Here is a 27,920-nt window from a genome sequence, read left to right as displayed (position 1 = left end):
CTGTCTGTCTGCCTTTCTCTAGGCATCCATAGTGTGAAGCTTACAGTATATCCCCCCCCATTAAATGCAATGTATTCATAAAAGCCTCATGTCCGTGATGTCTTTCTCTAGGTGTCCATAGCTCGATGCTTATCTTCCCCCTATTGAATGCAAATAATTCACTTAGGAATCATATCTGTGATGCCTTTCTCTAGGCATCCATACCATGACAGTAATCTGCCCCCATTGAATACTTGTATTTAACTACACAAGAGGTATTTGGCTGTCCCCATAGGAGAACCCTTTGAAGAACTCAATATCCCAGGACAAATTAGCTAGCAACAGCAAGCTAGCTAAATAGGATAAATTAGCTAGCCAGTGCAAGCTAGCTAGCTAAATTGCCATACATTTTTTATGTTTTTCGACCTGTCCCCAAATTAATATAATTAGTTGAGAGTTTGTTTTGATATTTTAACCTGCGTGTCATGATCATGTTTGGTTTGGGGGGACAAAATACATTTATGCACGATGGCGCACGCGTGCAGCCGGTTTGGGTTCCGTGTAAGCATCTTGAGACGTATATTTTAGCAAATTCGTACCAGATGGAAACATATTGATAATGCACATTCCTCGTGTTTGCTGTTTAACGTATGGGCTCACTCTTTGCAATTGTGACCTTTCTCTCTCAAGCAATGGGCGTAAATCTTGGGATGTATTTATATGTCAACTTTCCCTTGTGTAACGGATCTCTTCGTCGTCTGACGACGAGTATGAAATAGCCGACCAATGCGCAGCGTGGTAAGTGTCCATGTTAATTTATTAACTGAACACACAAAACAAAATAACGAAGTGAATGGAAGAAACGAAACAGTTCTGCAAGGTGACATACACTAAACAGAAAACCACCACCCACAAACAAGAGTGGGAAAACAGGCTACCTAAGTATGGTTCTTAATCAGAGACAACGATTGACATCTGCCTCTGATTGGGAACCATTCCAGGCCAAACACATAGAAATACCAAACATAGAACAAAAACATTGAATGCCCACCCCAACTCGCAATCTTGACCAACCCAAAATAGAAACATACAAAAGGAACTAAGGTCATTGTTCTCTCACTTTTTGTTTTTCAGCAAACATTCCGTCTTTGTTGTTCATTCAGTTAATTAAGCCTGTACTTTTTGAAACAAATACCACTGAATCCTGTTCCTTGACGAGTCTCTGCTTTTATGTAGTTCTGCGTGAAGATCTTGTCTCTCAATAAGAAGGTGATAATCCAGTGATGTCAATAGAGCCAGAGGTCAATGTCTCTGATTGCAAGTCTTATTGACCCAGACTTTATCTTACACATTGTCAGTCATAACTTCAAGTTCAAAACCATTTGTCCTGTTCAGATATACCAACATTTCAAACCGCCCATTTTAGTATTGGATATACTGTACGCAGCCCTTGTGTTCTAACGCAAATACATTCAGTATAAAAAATATTGAAGGTGAAAATGGATGTTTGCCAGTCAAACAAATAAAAAGTGCTGAAATTGACTGATTGAATCCCGTCGTCATGCATGCTTTCCAGATTATTTGAAACTATTAAGCTATTCATATGTAGTGGTGAACTATCACATTCCATGCATGCAACAAGAAGTACTTGATGAGCCACTTGACATTACCATCAAATACCCTGATGCAGTACTAAAACATGTATGCAGAAGATGTAATAGGGACAAGAACAAGGACCATCTCTTCCCCCCAAAAATGAGGATAGAAGATTATGCAGCATTTAAAATAGAGAATTAAACATTGATTAGGGAAAATCCATTGATCATTTCAATGTCCTCTAGGTTCCTGTAGTCATGGAAACAGCCTCAAAAATGTTAATTATATAGTAGAGGAGGACAAGACTTAGCGTATGGCATTCAAATCTCAAAATATGGGTTACATTAGGGTAACTGTAATTTAAGGATTGGTATATGCATGTATTGGAAAAGGACAACGTGGTACATTCTGTAGAATGATATTATGCAGTAGATTCACTTAATCTTTTATTATCGTAATTGCATTTCCTCACATTCCTTACCATTGAAAAGTACCTGGCTCTAGACAAACACCACCTGACCCCTGATTTTCTCAGAGTGGCATCCATCCGCTCCCACAAACTGAGAATCAAAGAATCCTGGAGCAGATCATCACTCTGAGAAAGAGATCACCATGGGAAGTGGAGAAAACAACATTTTATTTACAGTAACTTAACTTTAACTTGGTAGTGAAGGACTGCAAGTCACTTCGAGAGGTCTCAAAACAAAGAAATGGAGGAGGGTAGCTGTGCGTGTGACAAGGCGCTGGCATATCCAATGTCAAAAGAAACCTCTGTTTACGCTTACGGGGGGGTTTGGGTTGTCGAGGCGTCAAACGTTTCACTCCAGGATGCCATCCATCTTGCTGGCAGCTCATGAGAGGGAGTGTCTGGTGACAAGGGGCCTATTCCCATTTATAAGAAAAACATTTTAATCAGGGGGCATTCCATTTTAATCAATGTGTAATTTAATATAGCACACTGAGGGTACAGTACCACCAATATGTTCTTATAGCAATACAGTTGAAGTCGGAAGTTTACATACATTTAGGTTGGAGTCATTAAAACTTGTTTTCAACCACTCCACAAATTTCTTGTTAACAAACTATAGTTTTGGCAAGTCGGTTAGGACATCTACTTTGTGCATGACACAAGTAATTTGTCCAACAATTGTTTACAGACAGATTATTTCAGTTATAATTCACTGTATCACAATTCCAGTGGGTCAGAAGTTTACATACACTAAGTTGACTGTGCCTTTAAACAGCTTGGAAAATTACAGAAAAGTATGTCATGGCTTTAAAAGCTTCTGATAAATGATGTCAATTAGCCTGAGTCAATTGGAGGTGTACCTGTGGATGTATTTCAAGGCCTACCTTCAAACTCAGTGCCTCTTTGCTTGACATCATGGGAAAATCAAAATAAATCAGCCAAGACCTCAGAAATAAAATGGAGTCCTCCACAAGTCTGGTTCATCTTGAGAGCAATTTCCAAATGCCCGAAGGTACCAATATTACGCAAGTATAAACACCATGAGACCACTCAGCAGTCATACCGCTCAGGAAGGAGATGCGTTCTGTCTCCTAAAGATGAACGTGCTTTGGTGCAAAAAGGGCAAATAAATCCCAGAACAACAGCAAAGGACTGCTGGAGGAAACAGGTACAAAAGTATCTATATCCACAGTAAATCAATTCCTTTATTGACATAACCTGAAAGGCCGCTCAGCAAGGAAGAAGCCACTGCTCCAACACCGCCATAAAAAAGCCAGACTACGGTTTGCAACTGCACATGGAGAAATGTTCTGTGTTCTGATGAAACAAAAATAGAAAATGGCTTAAGGACAACAAAGTTAAAGTACTGGAGTCACAAAGCCCTGACCTTAATCCTATGGAACATTTGTAGCAGAACTGAAAAAGTGTGAGCGAGCAAGGAGGCCTACAAACCTGACTCAGTTACACCAGCTCTGTCAGGAGGAATGGGCCAAAATTCACCTAACTTATTGTGAAAGGCTTATGGAAGGCTATTTAAAGGCAATGCTACCAAATACTTATTGTGTGTACAGTATGTAAACATCTGACCCACTGAGAATGTAATGAAATAAACAAAAGCTGAAATAAACCATTCTCTCTACTCTTATTCTGACATTTCACTTTCTAAAAATAAAGTGGTGATCCTAACTGAACTAAAACAGGGAATTTTTACTGGGATTAAATGTCAGGAATTGTGGAGAAACTGAGTATAAACGTTTTTGGCTGTGGTGTATGTAAACATCTGACTTCAACTGTATATTAATTTGAACAACTTTTTCCCCTGCAGGCAACAATTTTATATACTGAACAAAAATATAAACACGACACGCAACAATTAACAATTTCACTGAGTTACATTCATATGAGGAAGTCAAACAATCAAAATACATTAATTAGTCCCTAATACATGGATTTCACATAACAGGGAACGCAATATGCATCTGTCGGTTACAGATACCTTAAGACAATGTTTTTCCTCACAATAGGCCTCAAATTGCCAATGGATAAAATTTAATTGTGTTCGTTGTTCATAGTTTATGCCTGCTCATACCATAACCCCACCGCCGTCATGGGGCACTCTGATCACAATCAGCAAACCGCTCTCCCAGACGATGCTGTACACATGGTCTGCTGTGTTAGGGCCGGTTGGATGTACTAACAAATTCTCTAAAACTACATTGGAGGCGGCTTATGGTAGATAAATTAACATTTGGTTTTCTAGCAACAGCTCTGGTGGACATTCCTGCAGTCAGCATGCCAATTGCACTCTCCTTCAAACTTAAGACATTTGTGGCATTGTTTTGTGTGACAAAACTGCACATTTTAGTGGTCTTTTATTGTCCCCAGCACAAGTTGCACCTGTGTAATGATCAAGCTCTTGAATCAGTTTCTTGATATGCCACACTTGTCAAGTGGATGGATTATGTTGGCAAATGAGAAATGCTCACTAACAGGGATGTAAACAAATATGTGCACAACATTTTAGAGAAATAACCTTTTTGTCCATATGGAACATTTCTGTGATCTTTTATTTCACCGAACGTTCTATTCCCAGTTTATTGTTCAACGTCACACTGCCTGCTTCCCTATTGTTGGCAATGAGACCTGCTCATGTTGTTTCATAGTTAAAATGTTAACAACAAAATGTAAACAACAAAAATAATATAGTAACTCTGCGGTCTTCCCATTGTTTCCTATGGGGGAAATATAGGCATGTCTGTCTATTTCGCCAAATATCTCGCAATATGTACACTTAGATTTAGATTTTTTGAAGTCAGGTGTAACCAGTGTGAAATGGCTAGCTTTGTTAGCAGGGTGCACGCTAATAGCGTTTCAATCGATGATGTCACTCGCTCTGAGACATTGAAGTAGTTGTTCCCCTTGCTCTGCAAGGACCGTGGATTTTGTGGATCCATGGGTAATCATGCTTTGAGAGCAGAGGGTCCCTGGTTCAAGCCCAGGTAGGGGCAAGGAGAGGGAAAGAAGAAAAACTGTTACATGGGTACCATTTTAATCAGGAGATTCTCCTCTTGGTAATTATGCAAGTCTGAGCAGCGAGCTCGTTTGTCATCGATCTCTAGACCAGAAATAGTCAGAAGTTTTAATTTTTTCCCTACTTTTTCATTACGCAGACATAAGGACAGTTGACACCATCGAGGTGCGAATGCTTACTTATTTTTTCAGTTCTGGCCGACAAATAGATTTTAGTGGTAAAATAAAAATAAAAAAATGTAATGGAATTCTAAGCATCAGTCCTGTCAAAACAGGCTCTGCGAATGTTCGATTCCATTAATTTGTGTTCCAGTTTAGCTAACGTTCTTAAGCTGTTTTTCAGCCTTGGGTGAATTTTAAATAGTTCTATTGTCCAGAGCGATAGCCAGAGCGAATTTACAAAAGTACCCGAATGTACGAACGTACCCGAATGTCCATTGAGAAAGCACAACGACTATACCATTTAGCTAAGCTAAGAATTATGAGAATAATCAAGTTAATAAACTAGACAGCCTATAGTTAATATACTTGGAAGTTTGATGTATAACTACTAACGTTAGGTAGCTAGCTAACTGCAGTACATACTGCTGTAATGATGTGCTATGTGGTTCGTAAGGACAGCATAGCTAACAAATTGTCAGCCAACATAACCTGTAAGGTAACTTATTTGAAAAGTCATTACTTTATTACACTGAGTAGCAAGCTAACCCTTGGTCGTTAGGGCAAATCTGGTCTGTGATAGGAGGGTGTTTTTTCACACCTAGCTCGGCTATTAGACTATTCTTTAGTAAAGGTTGAATAGTCTATTGTTTAGCTATTAGCCCTCCTCCCCAACTTGAAACAAATTGCTGTTCCCAACACTTTCCTTTCCTTCATCATTCTGCTCCTGAGTGGCTTGCTTGTGGGTGTGCTGGCAGGATATGGCAGCATCTTCGGTCGTGCGGCAAGAATTTTGCATGCATTAGCAGGTTTGTGTGAAGGTGTGATTATTCACAGGCACATTTTTATATGCTAAGGAGGTACATTTGTGTCGTTTTGTCAAGTATAAAAACTTTTTTAATTTCAATCAAAAATAATTGTTCTGAAAACAACTTTTTTCCGACAAAGGAAGTCAATCAAAGCGGACACCTACGAAGATGGCATCTCAGGGAAGCATCACTGGGCTGTATTGACGTATCCTAAAAATGACATCTGCTGCTACAGTCATATCTCAGTTATTGTTTTCCTATCTATAAAAAATAAGCTGTTTTCTTTACTTTCAGAGAGCGAGCTGACCAAGGGGTCGAAAACGGTAGACATTGCCAGATGTTCAATGTCCGAGGAACAGGCCGTGGAAGCTTTATTGCTGGCAAAAGTGTCCACAACCAGAGGTATTTAAACTGTTCTGTGTGATTTTTCTCCATCTCTGCCTGTCTTGTTGTACATGGAACCTGTCTCACATGCATTAATTAAAAAACCCTTAAGATGTCAAATGCTAATTTTCAGATTTACACCACATAAACACAGCCATTTTCACTGGACAATCTGTTGCTGCCAAGTCATGATTTCCCTTGGGGTTAACCTTGCAATAACCAAGTGGTGAGACACATAGCCCTCTATATTTTAATGTTTTAGGTACACTCCGATAGGTGTCTGCGTCACATACAGTATTTTCCATTGATATTATCTTCTATTGTTTGTCCTCATGTGTCTGTTTTTCAGCATAAAGTACTCTGTAGCCACTTAACCACCAGGTGAGACCACACACACACAACAGTCTCTCTTCTTCACTTCATCCCTCTCCCCCTTCTCCCTAAATCCTCTAGGTTATATCAGCTGTTTTGGTGAACCCCTCTCGCATCTGAACTGGCTGACACAGAGGGCACAGCATGATCATAGGTGAGATGTCACTTGGTCTGGTCAACAGGAAGTATTATTAAAGACATGCTTCACATTGAAATACAGACAGAGATGTAATAGTCCCAGAGTTAATAATCCATGGTCGGTTTTGCATTTCACCTCCTGATTTAAGATGACTGACCGTGTTAGAATAAAAAAAAACAAGGCTTAATCATGCTCTCTCTCTATCCATTTGCCACTCATCTGCAGGTATGTTTTGATGTGAGAGAGGAAGCCAGTCCCGTCATCACCACCTCACCCGCTCCTAAGATAACCTTCAGGCCAACTGGGGGCCCAAGACTGGTTAGGAGACACCGCATTTGTGATGAACTGAGAGAATGTTAGGGTAGCAATGTAATTCATGAATCATATGCTATCTGCTGCTGTTCTTACCTCTTTCCCGTTTTGTGTTCTACACCTCTCTCCCCACCTCGTCTTTCTTCCTCGTTTTATAATGCACACCATATGTGCATTGAAGTACATCTTATCTTATTTATAATGTATGTATTTATAACACCTGGATAATGAGCTTCTTTCAATAAAGCGTTTCACATTCTCCACTGGTTGAAATTAAGTATCTCATTGAAATACTATCCTGTGTCCTCAGATTAAATGCAGATGAAGGGAGTTTGATATGCATTGTTTTTTCTTCTTCTGTATATATAAATTACAAATCAATCATGTTTCTGGTCTATTGCATAGTTACTATGTGTAATCATTGATGTCCCAGGAGCAGGAGTGCTAAACATTGTTGAAGTGTATTATTGTAATACATACATGCAGACACAGCATCATTCAAATAATGGGAGTTGATATGACTGAAAAATAATGTCTCAGTGATTCATAGCTGAACCTCACATTTACAGTGGGGCAAAAAAGTATTTAGTCAGCCACCAATTGTGCAAGTTCTCCCACTTAAAAAGAAGAGAGAGGCCTGTAATTTTCATCATAGGTACACTTCAACTATGACAGACAAAATGAGAAGAAAAAAATCCAGAAAATCACATTGTAAGGATTTTTAATGAATTTATTTGCAAATTATGGTGGAAAATAAGTATTTGGTCACCTACAAACAAGCAAGATTTCTGGCTCTCACAGACCTGTAACTTCTTCTTTTGTTTCAAATATTTTTTATTAAACACACACAAGAATGGTGTATACATATAGGTATACAAGACAGGTATACAATTCTTATCTAAACATAAAAGAGCATACAGGAACAACAAGACCCAGAGTCCTGGGTGCAGAACAAATAATACAAAACACGACATACAAAACAAGGACACGTAGAAAGAAAGAGGGAAGATGTCCCCCCTATCCCCACCCCCTTATTCCCCCAACCCCCCAACTGCTCGGGTGGCAGGGCCAGCACATGCTGCCCAAAGGTAGATTAAAATATTACAATTGAGAGTGCGTTAATAAGTACAAATTCACAGCGCCGACTCGTCCAGGTAGGAGAGGAAAGGCTGCCAGATTTGATCAAATGTTGATAATTTATTGTTCAGAATATATCTAATTCTTTCTAAGTGTACAGTGTTTGCCAATTCACTGAGCCATAATTTGGTAGAGGGCGCTTCCCTCCTTTTCCAAAACAACGATTAGTTTTTTTGCCGAGATGAGACCGTACGAGATTAGTTGTTTTTGGGGGTTGCTTAATCCGTTTAGGGACTCAGATACTCCCAGGATTATCAGAAGCGGGTCTGGATCAATTGAAGTCTCCAAAACTTCAGAGAGGATCCCAAAAATTCCACACCAATAACCATGCAAGCTAGAGCATAGGGCAAAGCAGTGGAGTAGTGTACCCTGCGTAGCCTGACATTTATCACATGTGGGGGATGTGTCAGGAAATATCCTATGCAGTTTAGTTTTGGAATAGTGTAATCTGTGTAATACCTTGAATTGTATGAGACGATGTCTGGAATTAATGGAGCATGTGTGGATATACTCCAAGCTCTCTTCCCAGTCTGCCACCGAGATGTCAGTCCCTAGTTCTTCCTCCCATTTTGCCTTGATGGCATCAGTAGAAGGTTTGCTAACAGATTGAAAAGCATCATATAGACGCGATATCAGTTTATCTGAGGTGGGGCATATTTTTATGCATCCGTCAAACATGGAAGGTTTAGCATTCCCAAATGTTGGGAGGTGTTTTCTAACGTAGTCTCTAATTTGTAGGTATCTGAAAAAATTACTTCTGGGAAGATTATAAGTTTCCCTCAGCAACTCAAAGGAAGCAAAGGTCCCTTCTATGTATAAATCCCCTATGGTACTTATCCCCAACTCTCCCCATCGCTCAAAGGTGTTATCAAGGTTAGAAGGGGCAAAGGAGGGATTCCTGGCGACAGGGAGCATGAATGACATTGGTCTAAGCTCAAAGTGGACTTTAATTTGTTTCCAGATTCGGACTGTGCTATGTATAATAGGATTGTTACAATAAAGTGACATCTCCAGATTGACAGGCGACAAAATCACAGCGCCAATAGAGAAGGGGTGACACTCCTCACGCTCCATACTAAGCCAGCTGGATGCCGGAAGTACGTCATCCAACAGAAACGTAACAACGCGGAGGTTATATAAAAAATATAAAATTTGGGAGAGACAATCCTCCTTCCATCTTGGATTTACAGAGGTGTTTTTTACCTATCCTGTGTGTTTTATAATACCAGATGAAAGGATTGATAATTGAGTCCAGTTGTTTATGAAAGGATTTAGGTATGAATACTGGGATGTTCTGATATAGGTAGAGCAGTTGTGGGAGGAAGACCATTTTAATGGCATTAATTCTTCCGAGCAGAGAAATTGGGAGAGTTCTCCAAAATAGTATGTTTGCTTTGAGTTTTTGTATCAGAGAGGGGAAATTCTCTTTAAATAGTAAGGATTATTGTTTGGTAACTACAATTCCTAGGTAGGTAAATTTTTCTGAAGTTAAAACCTGTTATGGATGATGCGAATTTTCGCAGCTTTTTGTTAAAAATCGCGCAACATTTCAAAGTCCTGCTACTCATGCCAGGAATATAGTATATGCATGTGATAAGTATGTGTGGATAGAAAACACTCTGAAGTTTCTAAAACTGGTTCAATCGGGTCTGTGGCTATAACAGAACGTGTTTAGGAGTAAAAATCCCTGGTAAAACTGTTTACCAAAAAATATATATATATATTTGTCCGCCATTCAATGTATTGTTTAAGACGAGAGAAAATATATGCGAATCCCCTGTAAACGCCTACAGCTTCCACACGATGTCGCCATTGCTATCAATAATTTATCCTTGGTTACAACACGAATAGACCCCTCCTTTCTTGAGGCGCACCACAGTATGTTGTGAAACTGAAAAAAAGGGACGATGATTTCCAGACTTGCTGCTATCGAATACAGATCGCCCCGTGATCAATTTGATACATCATTAACGTTTATTAATACCTAAAGTTGGTTTAGAAAAGTCGTTTGAAGTGATTTGTAAAAGTTTATAGGCGACTTTTGAAGGCCAGCATCAGACTGGCCTTCAGCAAATGACATTTTGGGTATACAATGACGGATTTAAATCGGGAAAAAGACCCAATTGTGATGTTTATGGGACATATAGGAGTGCCAACAAAGAAGCTCGTCCAAGGTAATTAATGTTTTATATTTTATTTCTGCGTTTTGGGTAGCGCCGGCTACCGCAAAATCTGTTGTTTACGTGTCGTGCTGGTATTTTGGGGGGTGCATGCTATCAGATAATAGCTTCTCATGCTTTCGCCGAAAAGCATTTTACAAATCTGACTTGGTGGCTAGATTCACAACGAGTGTAGCTTTAATTCAGTACCTTGCATGTGTATTTTTATGAAAGTTTGAGATTTATCGAGTACTAAGTAAAGTACTATAGGTACAGGGACCACCTCCATAAGAAGATAACTTAAATGGGAGATGTTCTAGCCAGGAGGTATTTTGCGACCCTATGGGCATTAATTCACTCTTGTTCCAATTTATTCTGTATCCCGAGAAGGTACCAAACAAATTGATCACATCAAGAATAGCTGGGATACTAGCCTGGGGTTCTGTTACATAGAGGAGGATGTCATCTGCGTATAGGGAGATCTTATTTAGAGTATCTTTAGTATTATAGCCGTGTATTGCTGCATGAGATCTAATCGTCTGAGCGAGCGGTTCGATAATTAGGGCGAAGAGCATAGGCGACAGCGCACAACCCTGCCTTGTCCCCCTGTTGAGTTTAAATCGGGACGACAATGATTGGTTAGTGAGTATTCTGGCACAGGGGTTCCTATATAAAAGCTGGATCCAATTTATGAACCTATCTCCAATATTACATTTCTGTAGGACCTTGAATAGATAGGGCCACTCAACTTGGTCAAAGGCCTTTTCGGCGTCAAGAGATATGACGGCAAGGTCCACGTTGGGTAACCTCTGAGAATACATAATATTGAAGAGGCGCCTGAGATTGAAGAATGAGTTTCTGTTAGGGATAAAGCCGGCCTGATCCGAATGGACCAATTTGCCAATTAAAGTGCTAAGCCTGTTAGCCAGAGTTTTTGCTAAAATCTTTTGGTCTGTATTAAGGAGAGATATTGGTCTGTATGACCCTACCTCTTCTGGATCTTTACCCTTCTTATGTATAACTGTAATGAACGCTTCGTCCAAAGTAGAAAGGAGAGCTCCATCCTCATTGGCCTGAACCAACATTTTGTGCAGATAGGGAGAGAGCATGTTGCTGAATGTTTTATAGAATTCACCAGGGTATCCATCTGGGCCCGGGGTCTTGCCACTCTTTAGAGATTTAACTTGTTAAAGATATGGCTGACTACTGCCCCCTTTGGAGCAATTGCGTGCCCATAGTAAACTGAAAAAAATTTGTCAAATGGCTAATATATGCATATAATAATTATTATTGGATAGAAAACACTCTAAAGCTTCTAAAACCGTTGGAATTATGTCTGTAAGTATAGCAGAACTCACAGGGCAGGCATTCTTCCAAACTAGTTTTGTGGTAGTGAAAGTTGGAGCAACTTTGACGTCATCGCCCCCACCCTTCCCAACCACTTATGGATCTGGGGACGCTTTCTATGTCTTCCACTAGATGTTCTCATTCTGTAGAGCGTTTAATCGTTCAGTGTGATTCAGGAGTGATTTGAGTAAGTGCCGCGAGAAAAAACCTGTGCGTTAGGGCGCGAATTGGTCCCAGCCATTCCTTTGTTCCAGTACTCAGAAGAAGGACAAACAATGACCGGTTGAATTGAAAATTGTTTTGTATGTCTATAACATCCTAAAGCTTGGTTTTGCACTTAGTTTGACCTGTTTAGTCGACATATAATATGTAATTTTGAAGTTTTGATGTGCAACTTTTCCGGACCAGAGGACATTTTGGGTGCATTTCAGCTGATGTTATTAGCAGTAGCTAATACAAAGACGCAAGACTTGAAACCAAACGATGTATTGGGTAAGTATGAACCTTTCCAGAACATTCTGAACGAAGACCATCGAAGGTAAGGGAATATTTATGCTGAAATCTGTGTTTCTGTTGACTCCAACATTACGGAGAAATGTAGCTTATATCTGAGCGCCGTCTCAGAATATTGAATAGTGTGCGATTTCTGTAACGTTAAAAATAAATGTAACAAAGCGATTGCATAAAGAAGCAGTGTATCTTTTTAATTGTTTCTCGAATTTCATCAAGAGATATTTCCTTATTCAGGAAGTTAGAATCTTCCTGGTTCAGGGCAGGAAGATTACAGTCCTCCAAGAATGTTTGCATAATTAAGGGGTTAGGATCCGCTTTAGATGTATATAGAGTCTCATAAAACTGCCAGAATCTGTCATTGATGTCTTTGGGGGAAGACAGTAATTCCCCAGATGCAGATTTAACCCTGTGAATCATTCGGTCACTCACATTTTTTCAAAGTTGTCTGGCGAGTAATTTGTGTGGTTTGTCACCAAACTCAAAATATTTTTGCTTGGCATAGAGAAAAGATTTAGCAATTTTAGCTGAGAGAATCTGATTATATTCAAATTTTAAAGAGGTAATTTTTTTTTGTTTCTCCATAGATGGGTGGCTAGCATTCTCCCTATCCAGTAAGTGAATTTGTCCCTCCAGTTCTTCCAGTTTTCATCTGTTTTGCCTACTCCTGGCAGCCTGAAAGGAGATGATACAGCCTCTCAGATAAGCCTTCAGTGTTTCCCACAATAATGCTGGGGAGGTCTCTGTGTTGTCGTTGGTATCAAAGAAAAATGTAATTTGGTCTTTAAGATATTCACAGAATGTTGGTTCTGTGAGGAGCTGAGGATTCAACCTCCAGACCCTCTTGTTTGGTACAATGTCATCCAATCTCAGGGAGAAGGTGAGTGGACTGTGGTCCGAGATTATAATATCATGATACCTCACATTACAGGTATAGGGGAGTAGTCTAGCATCCAACAAAAAGTAGTCAATTCGAGTGTAAACCTTGTGAACATGAGAGTAAAAGGAGTATTCCCTACCCGTAGGGTTAGCGATCCTCCATCCATAAAATAAGTTTAAATTTTTTATGTAGGTATTCAAGAATTCGCTTGAATAGGAGGTAGGGGTTCGCCAGGTAGAGGATCTATCCAAATATTGGTCTAGCACACAGTTAAGGTCCCCTCCAATGACCAGGTTAGTATGAGAGATATCTGGAATCAGGGCAAGGACTCTTTTGAAAAAAGAGGGGTTGTCAATGTTTGGCCCATAGATATTTAGTAGAGTTACTGAGGTAGAGTGGATTTCTCCTATTGCGATCACATACCGACCCTCTTTATCCGCAATAGTGGTTTTATGTAGAAAGGGAATTCCTTTCCGTACCAGAATCGCTGTGCCTCTCGTTTTGGCAGAGAAGTTAGAGTGATGCACTTGCCCCACCCACCTACACTTAAGTCTGCTATGAGAGTTATTCTTCAGATGGGTTTCTTGCAAAAATATAATATCAGACGAGAGTGCTTTCAAGTTGGCTAGGACCTTGCCCCTCTTAATTGGTTCGTTTAAACCCTTGACATTCCAGGAAGTGAATGTAAGCCCCGCCCTCCTCTCGTTTGTAGTTCCTATGGTGGCCTGCATACCATGTAACTTGATAAAAAGGTAAGAAAGTGCACCAAACCATCACGATCAGCATATGTAGCACCTACACCCGAGCAGTATCCAACCCACCCCTCCTCCCCTGCAAGCACCTTTACTTCCCACCCTGTTCCCTTAATTTCCCCAACACTTACCCCCACCATCAACCCACATTTAACAGGCATGTACAAACAGGAAAAAAAGGAAAAAAAATAATGCAAAAAAAAAGCACGGCGCGAACTCGAACAAGAGGTAAAACAAAAATAAAATCCCAACTAAACTATACGCACCTCTCACTATCCTAGAACTTCTACTAACATATGAACTGAGGAGGCTCCCGCGAGTTAAGTGTTCAGTTAGCATCTAATAAACCTAAACCGAATAAGTTGCAACTTAAACATATTGCGCATTTAAGCGTCATCCTGGGTCAATCCAAGAGATAAGCAAGATATAGCCTCAAGATTATATTGCTAAGCACTGCCGGTCAAAAAATAAACCATCCGCAACCGACATAGTCAGCCGTACCTTTACATACTGTGGGTCAGGAGATCGGAACAAGGATTTGTTAAATTAAACGTTCCCCCCATAAAAAAAACATGTTTAATAAAAAATAAATAAAAATATATACATATATATATATATATATATATATATATATATATATATATATATATCTCTACACACATACATATACATACATACATACACACACATACATACATACATACATACATACATACATACATACATACATACATACATACATACACACATACACACACACACACACACACATATACATACCTATATATACATACACACACACACACATATACATACATACACACACACATACATACATACATACATACATATATACACACACACACACACACACACACATATATACATACCTATATATACATACACACACACACACATATACATACATATACATGTATGTATACATACCCACACAAAAAAATCATATATAAAAATATATATTTAAAGAATATGTATATACATCCATATGCACATATACACATACAAACATTCATACCCCAGAATAACAATCTACACTGATTTAAAATATACACATACATAATACTAAAATGCTAAGAGAAAATAGTAATAAAGTACAAATAGTAATTATATGTACGCACACCTACACAGACATAAGCACTACAGAGGGCTGGTGGGACTCTAGTCGGGAGAGAGGCCCACGGCCAGACAAAGGCAGAACGGCACAAAACATCAACTTGCTAACCAGGTGTCTGCCCCCTCCCAACCATCACCCCCAGTCCCCTGCAAGCAATAAATAAATGGTATGGTAGTAAGAATAATGTAAGGATTGTAAAATAAATAACGAAACAAAACAAAAGTGGGGGAATATAAGTATATCCGTCCGAAGGTGTCAGTGATCAAACCTGGAAGTAAAAAATATTCATCGCTGAGCACAGCCGGGATGAAAGTGAATTTAACGTTAAATGAGAGCTCTGACCGCCATCCATTGGTCTGCTCAGCGTCTTACATGTTCGGTAGCCCTTGTTGAGCCCGTTTAATATGGTTTCACCCAATATGGTATAGTATGGATTCGAGTCCTTGAGCAGACCCTAACACGCAATAACAAGGCACTCTAACCTGTACGGGGGATTGGTGTATATCCCCGGATAAACTTCTCTGCGTCCAGAACCGAGGAGAGCCAAATCTTCTCACCGGAAGGCGGGGTAATTCTTAGTCTTGCAGGGAAGAGCAAGGCTGGGCGAAGATGGAGTTTGTAGAGTTTGGTCATGACATCTCTGTAGTCGGCGCGATGCTTTGCCACATCGGGCGCATAATGCTCATAGACATGGAATGGATGCCCTTTATGTGACAGGTTGCCCCTCATTCGAGCTTCACGCAGGATAAGATCCTTGGTCTTGAAACTGTGACAACAGATGATTACTGGGCGAGGACGTTGGCCCGGTCCAGGCACTGGGACAAGGGAGCGATGTGCGCGGTCCAGCTGGGGATCCGAATCCAAAACATCCGATCCCATTGCATCCTTCAATAGCTTGGCGAAGAAGTCGGTGGGGCGAGAGCCCGCCTCTACCCCCTCTGCCAGACCAACAACGCGAAGGTTATTACGTGTGGATCGGCCCTCCAGGTCCACCACTTTCACAGAAAGCCTCTGCACACTATCCTGCAATGACGTGCATAGCTTCTCTAACTCGTCGATCCTACCAGCGTTGAATTCAGAAGCTTTCTCAAGGTCCACAATACTCTGGCCATGCGAAGCGACCGTTCGAATGATGCCAGTTCAGCAATAGTGGTCTTAAGATCCTCAGCTATAGCAACACGTAGCTCCCCCAAAGCCCGGGTAAGTTCTCTAAGTGTCACGTTGTTGCATGTGCCTCCCGCCATGTCTGTCTCGTTGTTTAGTGGGGAGTAGGCCTCCGCCATGGATTTATTGTCCTTTGGTCGCTTATTACTCGGCATTTTCATATAAAAAGTTACAATCTTGTATTAGAAAGAAACGTTTCTTGTAAAAAGTGCCATAGAGTAGGTTAAATTAGATTATTTCGCAAAAAAGTTGCAGGAGCCTCTCACGCACAGCCGTTCACTCCAACATGCTAGCTCCGCCCATGTAACTTCTTCTTTAAGAGGCTCCTCTGTCCTCCACTCGTTACCTGTATTAATGGCACCTGTTTGAACTTGTTATCAGTATAAAAGACACCTGTCCACAACCTCAAACAGTCACACTCCAAACTCCACCATGGCCAAGACCAAAGAGCTGTCAAAGGACACCAGAAACAAAATTGTAGACCTACACCAGGCTGGGAAGACTGAATCTGCAGTAGGTAAGCAGCTTGGTTTGAATAAATCAACTGTGGGAGCAATTATTAGGAAATGGAAGACATACAAGACCACTGATAATCTCCCTCGATCTGGGGCTCCACGCAAGATCTCACCCCGTGGGGTCAAAATGATCACAAGAACGGTGAGCAAAAATCCCAGAACCACAAGGGGGGATCTAGTGAATGACCTGCAGAGAGCTGGGACCAAAGTAACAAATCCTACCATTAGTAACACACTACTCCGCCAGGGACTCAAATCCTGCAGTGCCAGACGTGTCCCCCTGCGTAAGCCAGTACATGTCCCGGCCCGTCTGAAGTTTGCTAGAGAGCATTTGGGTGATCCAGAAGAAGATTGGGAGAATGTCATATGGTCAGATGAAACCAAAATATACGTTTTTGGTAAAAACTCAACTCGTCGTGTTTGGAGGACAAAGAATGCTGAGTTGCATCCAAAGAACACCATACCTACTGTGAAGCATGGGGGTGGAAACATCATGCTTTGGGGCTGTTTTTCTGCAAAAGGACCAGGACGACTGATCCGTGTAAAGGAAAGAATGAATGGGGCCATGTATCGTGAGATTTTGAGTGAAAACCTCCTGCCGTCAGCAATCGCATTGAAGATGAAACGTGGCTGGGTCTTTCAGCATGACAATGATCCCAAACACACCGCCCGGGCAACGAAGGAGTGGTCCTGGAGTGGCCTAGCCAGTCTCCAGATCTCAACCCCATAGAAAATCTTTGGAGGGAGTTGAAAGTCTGTGTTGCCCAGCAACAGCCCCAAAACATCACTGCTCTAGAGGAGATCTGCATGGAGGAATGGGCCAAAATACCAGAAACAGTGTGTGAAAACCTTGTGGAAAACCTTACTTTGGAAAACCTTGTGAAGACTTACAGAAAACGTTTGACCTCTGTCATTGCCAACAAAGGGTACATAACAAAGTATTGAGATTTTTTTTATTGAGAAACTTGTTATTGACCAAATACTTATTTTCCACCATAATTTGCAATTAAATTCATTAAAAATCCTACAATGTGATTTTCTGGATTTTTTTTCTTCTAATTTTGTCTGTCATAGTTGAAGTGTACCTATGATGAAAATTACAGGCCTCTCATCTTTTTAAGTGGGAAAACTTGCACAATTGGTGGCTGACTAAATACTTTTTTGCCCCACTGTATTTGCCAAGGAAGAGTACATGATCAGTGAGTATATTCAATGTACAGGCTACAATGTGGGAATCTGATGAGTGGTAATAACTACAGTACATGTGTATATAACTTGCATCCTTGGCACAATAAAGTTATTATATTCTACTCTATCCATAAGCTTCATTAATGCCATTCAGAATTGAAATTGATACAACAACTATGTTAGTTGAGGTTCCTAGATTGGTATGAATATTAGTTCAGAACCTAACGTTTTAGGATCCAAACACAGATCGGCTACATTCTGTAGCTAGCTACACATCCATAGGCATACAGTTATTTTTATCCTCCACAAGCAAGTAAATAGTTAGCTCGCTATGTTACTTCAGCTGCATTGCAAGGCAAGCTTACACAATTTAGCTAGCAAGATTCCTTACATCCAATTTTTCACAAGACAGCCTGGTTTGCTGGTTTTCTCAGGAGTCCCTAAAACATTAAACAACACGAATTACAAATTCATTCTCCTAACACTAGCTAGCTGGCTAAAGTTATCTAGTCAGATAACTTGCTAAATGGCGATTTTTGTAAATGATCTTTATGACAAAAAAAAATGCATGTTTGTCTCTGCGTTAGAACGACACATATTCTTCTTAATTTTGAATTATTTGCTTGACTCATTATGACGTTATAACAACTTACATCTGGTTCCACCATAATGTTTTGTCAGCCATGTTTGTTGAAGAACGACACAAGGCAAGTCTGGCTCGCTTGAAAATGTGTCATTGGATCCACTCATTATGATTGGTCATGTAAAATCCTTGGGACACAAATGCATAATGATTGCTCTAACTCCACCTAGTGGTGGTCTGGTGCAATGAAGACATGACGCTGGGTACCTCTAAGTCCTGTGGTGCAAACTCGCAACTTTTAAATGAGGAAGCACTGTACTTGAAAAGGCTACACAATTGTAAAAAGGATTGTCTCAACTAAATTGACATGGCATGATAAAGATCATCTTACTGTAATGTCCAAGCTTTGAATCAGTATTTAAGCTGTGTCCTTATTAACATCCACTAATGCGCCAATTTCAAGTAGTACTACTTGTGATATTTAAGACTCAGTAAAGCATTTGGTTGTGGCATCGATTTTACTAGCAGAGGCGCACAGTAGCTTAAAAGGCTCTTCATGGTCAATCTGACATCTGAAGTGGAAATACAGCGTTTACTGCCATGCATCCTCCGCATACGTCGGGGCTTTCATTCTTCTTGCACTTAGCAGAGGAGAGCTGTTGAGAAGGAGGTTGTCAAGAAAGTGAGTGTGGTTATAAAGGAGGTACCTCCCCCACCTACCTTCAACCAGCCCTTCGCATTTTTACAAAATTTGGGAGGCGCACGCTAATGCGGAACGGAGCTTAATTTGGCCAATGCATGCCTCAGGAGGCTCCGCAATTGAGTCACACCCTCCATACGAAGCCGCCGACCAGGGACGTCACAAGACATTCAGAACATCTGGGGCTCAGCCCTGAAGACCTGGGGCTGACTCCCGGGGGAGATTTGATCCCTGCGCAACCAAAATGAAGAGCTCAGCCTCACACGCTTGCAGTGAACATTTTGCAGTAACATAATGCTATGTTGCATGTCTCACTGCTTTCTTCCATGCTCTGTGCTCTCCTGACACCAAATAATTAACACTTCTTAATATAAATTCATTGGATTTTGGTCAGTACCCCAACGGAGTATGGTGTCAATGATGTAAAAAATATATACATAAGCAAGTAAAAGTTACAAGTGCATAACTATATCGTAATTCTCCATTAAGAAAAATTGTTGGAAAAAGTATTTATCATTTTGTTACAATGTTTTCATAAACCATGTCCAATATTTGATTGGCAATAAAAAAAAGCATCATGTTGATGTTGGTCACATTACTGCTAACTAACGTGAACTAGTCATGCTGCGCGCACTGTACAGTTCCAAAATAATCCTAATGGTGGCAGTCTAAACCAAAAATTAATGTTTTGCATGGAAGAAAACTAGTTACGTGCAATATTACAGCAGGATTGGGATTTTAGGCTGCCATCCTTTGGATTATTTTGGAACAGCATAAACTCACATTAGCAGTAGGCATGTTTTATAACTGTGTGGGACACACACACACACACACACACACACACACACACACACACACACACACACACACACAACCTTTGCAGATAATATGTACAAATGCAGGCACCAAACACGCTTGAAAATCATGATTTTATCATATTTGTGGTAATAAATCACAGATTCCAAGGTCAGTTAGCTACAGGACAATATTTCTACCTACTGAATTACACAAAACACCCCTGTAGTAACAACACTTCCCAATTTTACACACATGTACGTACATACAAGCATACAATCTTTTCTCCAACTAAATAGTCACAATGTTTGAGAGTTATATTACACAGTACTAAGATGTTAGTCCAACAATAAAGATTGTAAATTAAACTAAATTAAACTGTAGGTGCAAACCTGTCTGACTTCACACTTTCCCAAGCGTGTTAGTATGTATATCTTTGTCAATTGTCATGATGAATTCTATCTTGGGTCATTGGGCTCTTAAACCAGGTATATAGACGTCTTAATGCACTGAAATATCTCTCACAGCTGCTAACTGGGATGGTTAGCGCAGCCTGTATGATTGCCTTCAGTGATGGGAACATATTAGGGTCTAACAATTTACACACAGGACATGTCAGAAGTGGCATCTTTCTTTTTTTGAGAGATAATGTTTAGCAAGGACTACTTCCTCTGGCTTGAGAGGAATATGCCATGTTTGTCTTGTGTGGGCCTCCCCTCTCTCTACGTTCTCCTGTGTTCTCGCTCTGTCCTGTCTGCTCCCCTCTCTTCCTTTCTGTCTGAAGTTCTGCTTTCTTGGACCTCCTATATTATTACAGAGACGGCATAGTAACAGTGCCGTAGAAATATATGCTCATCCACAAGCGGCACTCCTAGTGGCCGGGGACTTTAATGCAGGCAAACTTAAATTTGTTTTACATAATTTCCCCCGGCATGTCACATGAGTAACCAGAGGGGAAAAAACTCTAGACCACCTTTACTCCACACACAGAGATGCATACAAAGCTCTCCCCCGTCCTCCATTTGGAAAATCTGAACATAATTCTATCCTCCTGATTCCTGCTGACTAACAAAAACCAAAGCAGGAAGTACCAGTGACTCGCTCAAAACGGAAGTGGTCCGGAAGTGGTCCGATACTACGCTACTGGACTGTTTTGCTAGCACAGACTGGAATTCATCCAATGGCATTGAGGAGTATACCACCTCAGTCATCGGCTTCATCAATAAGTGCAAAAACAATGTCGTCTCACGGTGACCGTACGTACATATCCCAACCAGAAGCCATGGATTACAGGCATCCACATCGAGCTAAAGGCTAGAGTGCCGCTTTCAAGGAGCGGGAAACTAATCCGGATGCTTATAAGAAATCCTGCTATGCCCTCAGACGAACCATCAAACAAGCAAAGCGTCAATACAGGATTAAGATTGAATCCTACTACACCGGCTCTGACACTCGACGGATGAGGCAGGGCTTGAAAACTATTACGGACTACAAAGGAAAACCCGGACGCGAGCTGTCCAGAGACGCATGCGGTCCAGTGACGCATGCCTACCAGATGTGCTAAATTCCTTTTATGCTCGCTTTGAGGCAAGCAACACTGAAGCATGCACTAGAGCACCAGCTGTTCTGGACAACTTTGTTGTTAACAAACTATTGGCAAGTCGGTTATGACATCTACTTTGTGCATGACACAAGTAATTTTTACAACAATTGTTTACAGACAGATTATGTCACTTATAATTCACTATATCACAATTCCAGTGGGTCAGAAGTTTACATACCCTAAGTTGACTGTGCCTTTAAGCAGCTTGGCTTTAGAAGCTTCACATAGGCTAATTGGCAGCAGGTAGCGTAGTGGTTTGAACGTTGGACTAGTAACTTCACAAAATAGATAGCATCATGAGGACAGAACATTATGTGGATATATTGAAGCAACATCTCAAGACATCAGTCAGAAAGTTAAAGCTTGGTCGCAAATGGGTCTTCCAAATGGACAATGACCCCAAGCATACTTCCAAAGTTGTGGCAAAATGTCTTAAGGACAACAAAGTCAAAGTATTGGAGTGGCCATCACAAAGCCCTGACCTCAATCCTATAGAACATTTGTGGGCAGAACTGAAAAAGTGTGTGCGAGCAAGGAGGCCAACGACCCTGACTCAGTTACACAAGCTCTGTCAGGAGGAATGGGTCAAAATTCACCCAACTTATTGTGGGAAGCTTGTGGAAGGCTAGCCGAAACATTTGACCCAAGTTAACAACTTAAAGGCAATGCTACCAAATACTAATTGAGTGTATGTAAACTTCTCACCCACTGGGAATGTGATGAAATAAATAAAAGCTCAAATAAATTATTATTCTGACATTTCACATTCTTAAAATAAAGTGGTGATCCTAAATTGACCTAAGACAGGGAGTTTTTACTAGGATTGAATGTCAGGAATTGTGAAAAACTGAGTTTAAATGTATTTGGCTAAGGTGTATGTAAGCTTCCGACTTCAACTGTATATATACAGTACAATTATATTGGTGGCAATAATTATGTATAATAATTTAAATAGAACAATTGTAAATGTTGAATCCGGTGTCATTTTGAGTATCAGTTTAAAAACCATGTGTCATGGAATTGGTACATCTTCCCAACTATTTTGCAACCTGTATGGCACAGCTGTCAATTTTTTGGTCCTGATATTTAACTGGTATACATTTTTATTTATCATATTTTGGGAATTTAGTTTTTGTTCTTCAATCACCACATTAATTTTGAAATATGGGTTATGCATATTTATAATGAAATGACAGTTGTCAGTCTTTTCTTGCAGTTTTTGTCCTGTGCAAATGCAAATTAATTACTTAAAAATCATACAATGTGATTTTCTGGATTTTTGTTTTAGATTCCGTCTCTCACAGTTGAAGTGTACCTATGATAAAAATGACAGACCTCTACATGCTTTGTAAGTATGAAAACCTGCACAATCGGCAGTGTATCAAATACTTGTTCTCCCCACTGTATATATAGGGAGAAAGACAGGATCCTTCCTGGCTAGCCATGATTGGCTGAGATAATGGAGGGGTTGGACATGTATTAACATGTGAATTCTTTAACAGTTGGGTGGGTCTATGGCTTAAGGGGGTGTGAACAATGCTGAATGGGCATAAACAAAAGTTCACATTGGGCCATCACATATTAGCTTCATTATAATTACAAGATGTCAAACAGCATTTTGATCTAATGCATTCTGAGAAATGTATTTCTTCCCTAATATTTAATAACACGTAAGTGATTTATTAATTATTACTGACAAACTATAACATTTTCTTACAGTATTTCCAGACCACTGTAATTATTTCCAACTGTTTTAGGAGGAATTTTCAAGAATATGTTAAACATAGTATTGGTAATCATATGTTATTTAAAAAATAAACATGAGCACAACGATCTATGGAATAAATTAACAATTTGAATTTCGATGCATTTCATTTAATTAAATGCTGCTTCCTGTGGAGTGTTGGTAATTCAAATTCTATTTATATTGAATAATTGAATTTAAATTTAAAACACATTTTCAACTCAGAATTGACCCAACCCCTTTGGTCAGTAGCAGTTTAATGTAATGTATTGACTTAGATGCATACCCCCCCCCCCCCCCCCCCCCCCCCCCATTCAATGCAATGCACTTAAGCATCATGTCAGTGAAGACTTTCTCCAGGCATCCCTAGTGTGAGGCTAATCCCCCCCCCCCCCATATTTAATTCAATGTATTCACATAAGCAACATCTTTGTTGATCCATGTAGATACCAGGCTGGCATTATTGTGCTGTGCTTATAGGCTATAAGGTAAATAGGTGAATGACATTCTGAACATGGCTTAAAGTAAAGAGGAGAAGAAACACGATGCTATGCTTATGATGATACATTTGTATTCATTCCCACTGCGCCTGTAGAATAGGAAACAATGTGAATTATGTTATGCTTACTGGATGAAGTTAAACAAGCATTCAGACCAGCCTTACTGATTGAGTCTCCAGGCGTGGACCAGGCATTTCCTTGTGTGTGTCTGCTTTCAGTTCAAAATAGGCTCAGTGAAACTGATCATCAGTGCTGAGCATAATTGAAAATCACCTGGATCAGGTTTCTGCAGAGGGCTGATATTGGACCACAACATCAATAATCTCTGTGTGCGTCGTATGAAATCATTCAGTGTTTGAAATGCTGTCCTAGTTTGGTTGAATACAGCCAGTCTTTGCATCTGCAGTTGAAAATGCGGGAGGTGAACGTTCCAGTTTAGCTATTATTGTATTCTTTCCTAATTTATCACATCTAAATGAATTCCACTAGGTGGCATTGTTATGCTTTAGGTTTTCTGTATATGAGGTACTGTATAAGTTCAACACAGGCTGTCCATCTCATTCATCTTGGTTTGAGAATAATATTTACTGTGAAGTATTAAGCAATAGAGAATACACAATCATAATGTTAGTATAATAATACATTTGATGTATTTATCCAGGACTGACTTGAGCTGGAATAGGCTTTTATATGGCAATCCTTTTTTTACAGAACAATTTAGCTCAGAAAACTAAATTAGGTTGGCCTTAAAACTATATTTCCACATTGTGAAGTCACATAACACAGTGCATTGTGGAGATGATTCTTCCTCCTCTAACCCAAGATCAATCAGATTAAATGAAAATAACTTTGACATTTCCTTGAGTACAAAATGTGTGGGGCCTCACACACTGAAGATACATACACTGAGTGTACAAAACATTATGAATATCTGCTCTTTCCATGACATGGACTATCCAGGTGAAAACTATGATCCCTTGTTGATGTCACTTCTTAAATCCACTTCAATCAATGTAGATGGGGAGAAGAAAGGTTAAAGAAGGATTTCTAAGCCTTGAGACATTTGTGATGTGAATTGTGTATGTGCATTTCAGAGGGTGGATGGGCAATACAAAAGATTTAAGTGCCTTTGATCGGGGTATGGTAATAGATGCCAGGCACACCGGTTTGTGTCAAGAACTGCAACGCTGCTGGGTTTCTCACGAGCAACATTTTACCATGTGTATCAAGAATGGTCGACCACCCAAACGACACCCAGCCAACTTGACAAAACTGTGGAAAGCATTGGAGTGAACATGGGCCAGCATCCCTTGTAGAGTCCATCTGCTGATGAATTGAGGATGTTCTGAGGGAAGGGGGGGGGGGGGGGGGGGGGGTGTTCCTAATGTTTGGTATACTCAGTGTATGTGTTTATGATAAATATATATCCACTGATCTAATGCATCAATCTTTTATACCTATAAATTGAAGGATTGTTGGAATCTGTTTTTATCATGAAGAGGAGAACAATAAAGTAATGTCATGCTTCTGGAAGAGGACAAAGGATACACTGTACCAAAGCACCCAACTAGCTTTGAAAAGAGTACACCATCTATTCTCAACTGGTGGACTGTGGTCTGGATATGGACCCAGAATGGGGTCAATACAGACCGCAGGTCCGAACTAAAAAATTATATACACCGTATATATGCAGGTAACTGCCAAAATTAAAGAAATACCAACATAAAGAAAGTATAGGTACCTTTTGACGTGCACAATCAAACAAATGTGATAATTCTACAGTGGTTCGTGACGTGTATGCTCAAACTGGTGTGATTAGAGCACCTCATTAGAAAGTCTAGTTACGATTGACGCAACAGTCAGCATTCGAGCTGGCCTCACTGCTTTTTCACAGAAACATTGTGCACAAGCACAGTCTTTACAACTGTATGTGCTCAATGTGAGCAGTTTATTTTCAGATGCAGATGTTCAGTCATTCACAGAAATGCTGTAGCAACAACATAACACAGTTCTCTGACAAACAGAGAGTCCTAACGATGACTGGGGAAAGAGTGAGCTAACACAAGCGGTCATACTTAGCTAACTCTTGGATAACAGAAACCATCATATGAATAAGCTAATAGCAATTACTATTTACAATTCATCACATCACTGGTGAGCTCAACAGTGATTGAAATAATTGAGTAAGACACTTTCTAAAAGACAAAAGTAACCCGACGGTGGCTAGAGTTTGTGTGCGCCGCCATGTTTGTTTTTCCATGTCAACCAAAGGTAAGTCAAGGTGACAAGAAAAGTTGGGTCTGTTTACAATATAGATGTTGAAGGGGGTCTGTCATGTGGGGAGTTGCATAGGACAAGATAGGTCACTCCCATCATTCACATCTGGAGGTTTACCCAAAAGACAAGTGAACCATTCCTTTCACCTCGTTTTGTTATAACATAATTGGTCTGACAAATGTTTACGTGACACCCAGAATGCATCGAATGACGGCAATAACAACAAACATGGCGTCACACATAGACGTCAATTAGCTTAGCATTAGTTCATCATAATATGTACAACCTTCAAAAAAGTGTTGTACACAAGTCATATGCGTCCATTACAATGTATGCAAGAATCGGAATGCATGATTTGTCACCAGTACTTGAAAATGTGAATAAAACAGTAAATAAAAAAAATGTATAACCACACAAACCATTTTTCTGATAGTGATTTATTAATACAAGTGTGGTGCCGGCAGCCAATCACGTCACCCCTGACACTCACTATGTGTTGTTGTTTATGTATGTAGCTAGTGGGCTAAGCTTAGACATTTATTTCAAAAGGAGACAATTCACCAATTAGATTTTTATAAATTCGGACAATGAGTCTGAAAATGAAAGTGAGCAATCAGATTTTGACAGTGACATTGAGGAGCTGCCCCCCAATCTTTTGGCTATTGAGAGCATTGAATTTGAGGACCCCTTTCCCACCGACGAAGTCCCAAGTCCCTCTGAAGATGCTGAATGGAGCCAGACCAACAGTGGGTGAAGTACATGGAGTCTGCGGTAGCTGGAAGGCCGCCAGCTATTTCACCTCTCCTGACCCTGCTGTTTGCTTTGATGAGCCCCACACTGGAGTGAAAAGCCCCTTGCCATCTCCCTATGAGGCAGAGTGCTTCAAGCAGTTTCTGACAGAGGAGCTGGTGGGAGACATAGTGGAGGAGACCAATCGCTGTGCCTTGGAGCTACAGGAGAAGAGAGAGCCACAGGGAAGGCTGACTACCTGACGGGAGAGAGAAAGATCAAACCAGACTTTGTGCTTGACAACAATAGCAAAAAGAGGGCAGTGGATAAGGCAGATATAATACACAGCTTTGTGACATGCGCTCAGAAAACAACCACATGGTATAAGAAGATATTTTTCTAATTTGATCGGCACTGCTGTCAATGGCCACATAGTTCACCGCCAGCTTGTGAGATGATTACATAACAAAGTTTTCTGTAATTGGACATACAATTGGACACACACATCACATACAGTTCCATGATGCTATTATGTTGACAAAATCTCATCAACCTACCCACTCCCTCATCATCCTTCTAACTCCCTCTCCTTCACCCCATAGGTGAGGTGATTACCTACCAAAAGTACAGAGAGAACCTCATGAGAGAGCTGCTGAAGGAGAACCACAACCTTCTGTGTCCATCTCCTGGGTGCCGTCCTGCTTCAGACAATCCTCTGCAAAGCATTTTCTCTCTGAAGTCCCTCAAAGTGCTTCCCATGGCAGTTGCACACGGAGGCACTGGAAATTCTGCCTGTCCAGCACCAGGGGCCTAATTTATAACCGTTGTGTATATTTCACACTACATTTCTGAGTACACATTTTCTGAAAGGTACATGCCATATATACGCATGTTTTCAGACACATTGTAGAAACTGTGAACTAGCATTAAAAAGGTGAACTAGCATTAAAACT

The sequence above is a fragment of the Oncorhynchus mykiss genome, chromosome 7 (assembly GCF_013265735.2).
Source record: "Oncorhynchus mykiss isolate Arlee chromosome 7, USDA_OmykA_1.1, whole genome shotgun sequence".
NCBI lineage: Eukaryota > Metazoa > Chordata > Actinopteri > Salmoniformes > Salmonidae > Oncorhynchus > Oncorhynchus mykiss.
Note: the sequence above shows the minus strand (reverse complement) of the source record.